Source organism: Triticum dicoccoides, chromosome 1A (assembly GCF_002162155.2).
Source record: "Triticum dicoccoides isolate Atlit2015 ecotype Zavitan chromosome 1A, WEW_v2.0, whole genome shotgun sequence".
Taxonomy (NCBI): Eukaryota; Viridiplantae; Streptophyta; class Magnoliopsida; order Poales; family Poaceae; genus Triticum; species Triticum dicoccoides.
In genome coordinates, this window is record NC_041380.1 from 137,701,666 (window position 1) to 137,704,797 (window position 3,132).

Below are 3,132 nucleotides of genomic sequence, written 5' to 3' on the forward strand. Positions count from 1 at the left end.
GAACAGGACAAGCTTGGGCTGTACCGCTGGTGTGTTTGCTGCTGCTGAATTTGCTAACTTCTACTTCTCCCTATAGCTATAGTTACATTTGTCTCCAAGCTTTACCAAGGACCTCTCCTTCTAGATCTGGCCGCATAGGTCGTCACAGACGAAGAGGATAGTGGTGGGCTAGCGGCTGCTGCCATGTGCAGGTCGTCGGAGACAGAGTATATAGTAAGTACTTTGTTTTCCGTTTGTGATTGTTGGGGTTGATTCCATTTTATGCATGCTCTGGTTCTCAACCTCCAACATGAGTCCCTTCCTTCTGTGCTGCCAATGGAGGCTACGAGCAGCAGGAACGCTATGAGTCAGCCTGGGCATCGCAGATGCGGAGGACTTTTTCCGGGGGCAACCTGCTCGTCCAAGCCACGCCAGTGTCAACTACCTCGAGCCACTGTGACTGTCCCCAACCACTCTCGTCCCCCCATAAGTCATGTGTTTCTCCTACCAGATCAAAAAAGGTGGCTGTTTTTTTGGAGTATAGTTGCGTATCAGATCCGCTCATGATTGAAATTGTGGTCTCCTAAACATGTGATTTGTGAAATGTTTAGGAACGAATTGTTTGTGGATCTGCAAAGTACATTGTCACATGCAGATTTGGACATTCTACTTAATTCTTTGCAGAAACTTGTAGTTCATTCTTGGTGAAATTCACTGTATCCATCCCCTCAGGTTGGTATTGGATTTGCTATTCAATATTCATACCCTTTTTCATTGCGACATTTGTCAGATTTTTGTACTTGAGATGATTTGGTGCAAGGTCTAGAGGAGGATGATCAAGCATGGCTAAATATTATTTGTAAGTAGAGAAGTTCTCGAGTCACACATTAAAGAAAGAGAGATAAGCTTTTTCTCTTCTTTGTATCAAGTAATTTAACTTCCCAGTCCACTATATATTATTTTGTATTGAACGCAATCTGAAATAGCCCCTTTTACAACAAAAAAACATACTTGCGTAGTTGTGTGAGATCTATTTGGATGTGCTAATTGATGAAAGATATGTAGAATTAGTAATAACCTTTTGATGTGTGGTCAAATATGTGATAATGAGTGCAATGTTGCTTTAGATAGATTTTTCATGTTTTAACTTGTGCCTTCCATCTCCTTGATCATGTGAGTTCATATATCAGTTTTTAATTTCTGCAAGTAAATTCTGATATTGAAGTTAGTATATGCTTGGAATCACAGGGTAAACTGTGTGTATCTTTTCTTTCATGACAGTATACTCTTATACCTACATGACAGTATATGCTTCTGAAGTATACCTTCATTTATCTTAATTAGTTTAGATACGTGGCGGGGGAAATTCTACCCCAAGCTCATTGTGTCAGATAGTCAACCAAACGCACCACATCATGGGCTGGCCCACCATGGTCGGAGATGAGAATGATCCCTCAAAGCAGAACTCGAGACGACACGGCAAATCAGATTTTGCTGCAGTATATGGTTTCTCGGCAGTTTTAGTTTCCCCTAAAAAATGATACCAGTTTGTTTATGTTGATACCGGTTTCAGTGTTGTCAGACAATAATTATAATTTAGGATGTTTAGTGCATTGAGGACCTGAGTAGCTGTCTTTCAGTTTAAGGAATATGTGTGCTTCTGACCACTTGCGAAACAAATATTGCAGTTTAACACTTTTGCCAAAAGAAAAGTCCTTTGCCAAAATACTACAGATCCTCTACAGGCTCGTTAATATTTCCTTTGCCTAAATATACTACGGACCATTATACATACTGATTGTCAGATATCTTTTTAGGTGATAAGATAGATGACGCGAGGGCTCAAGAGCTAATATTGTTGGCGCTGATGTGTTGAGCAAATAGCTAAAACAAGGATACACTATGCTTGATAAACGGAAGCCCGTATGTTTGATTGTTCTCAGTGTGTACCGATCAAATATATGACATCATTTTGATTGGTGTCTTGCTACATTTTTTTTTCTTGTCCCCTAGGATTGCACTCACAACTTTTTTTGTGATTCCGTAGCATAGCACGGGCATCTTACTAGTAGAGAGAGATACAGGAGCACCTGGTTGGGAAGGAAGGCGTTGAGCGCGTCCATTCCTCACCGTGGGGAGCACCTGTGGTTGGCAAGCAAGCCATGAACAACAAGTTGGAAAGGAACTGTAAGAGGAAGGAATCTAGGGGAAAATCAGCCCCAAATCAAATCAACCAATGAAAAAATATGCCGTTGTTTTGACCACGAAATCGACAAAAGGAGAAATCAACACAGAACAAATCACACGGGTGCCCGCTTCTATACCTTGCTGCCACCCGCTTGTTTGGCGAGGACCACCTCGGCCAGTTCCTGTAGTCCCGCCGCCGCCGCCCTGGATGCCGGTCCCCGTCGCCTTTCCCTCCTTGGCAGCTGGGCGAGCGACCTCGCCGGCGCAGGCCGACACCGGCCGGCGACCCTGTCCCGTCCGCTGCCGAGCCTCCCTCTCCTATTTCCTTTCTCTTTCTCCCTCCTCTCGTCATCCGCCACTCCTCTTTGCTCTCTCTTTCTCCCTCATCTCTCTCCTGCACGGACCGGTCCATGGCGTTGGTGCTGGATAGAATCAAGCGCCCCCGCCGTCGCCCTTTGCCTGCAGGTCGGATCTGGTGGGATCCCCTACTCCTCCACCCCAGCGAGAAGGCCGGCGGCGGCTGACGAGGGACGACGGCCAGGGTGCAGAGGCGATGGAGTGGGAAGGAGGAGAGGAGGCGGGAATTTGGGGAGGGTCCGGGGAAGAGGAGGCAGCGGATTGGGGAATGAAAGGGGATACTCTCTATAGGCTCCCATCGACGGACCCACGACCCCAGGGCCCGCCCGTCAGCGACAGAGGCTAGGCAGGGAATGAAGTGAAACTGGACGCGATTTGCAATTGCTGGCCGCGTGGATGGCCTGAGAGGGCCTGCTATCCTAACGTCCTTTACAATGTTTTTTTGAATTGGTTTAAATTGCTTACCACATATGTCACATGGTACATCCTTTATAAGTTTATTAATCTGCATGTATGGTTTCAGAGAATAATATAAAGATGTAGGATATGCAAATATGTACGTTTTAGACCTATTTATTTCCTTTTAATAAAAATGATCGTGTGCATCAT

The 3,132-nt window shown here is 45.2% G+C and overlaps 1 long non-coding RNA gene across 1 annotated transcript; it reads right to left on the reverse strand.

Moving 5' to 3' along the window:
- Positions 1 to 1,851: 1,851 nt before the first annotated feature.
- LOC119367365 lies at positions 1,852 to 2,797 on the reverse strand. The gene is made up of 2 exons (XR_005176271.1): positions 2,304 to 2,797; positions 1,852 to 2,121 (listed from the first exon to the last, which is right to left on the reverse strand). It is a non-coding gene; the product is annotated as an uncharacterized LOC119367365 (long non-coding RNA).
- Between the last annotated feature and the right edge of the window lie 335 nt (positions 2,798 to 3,132).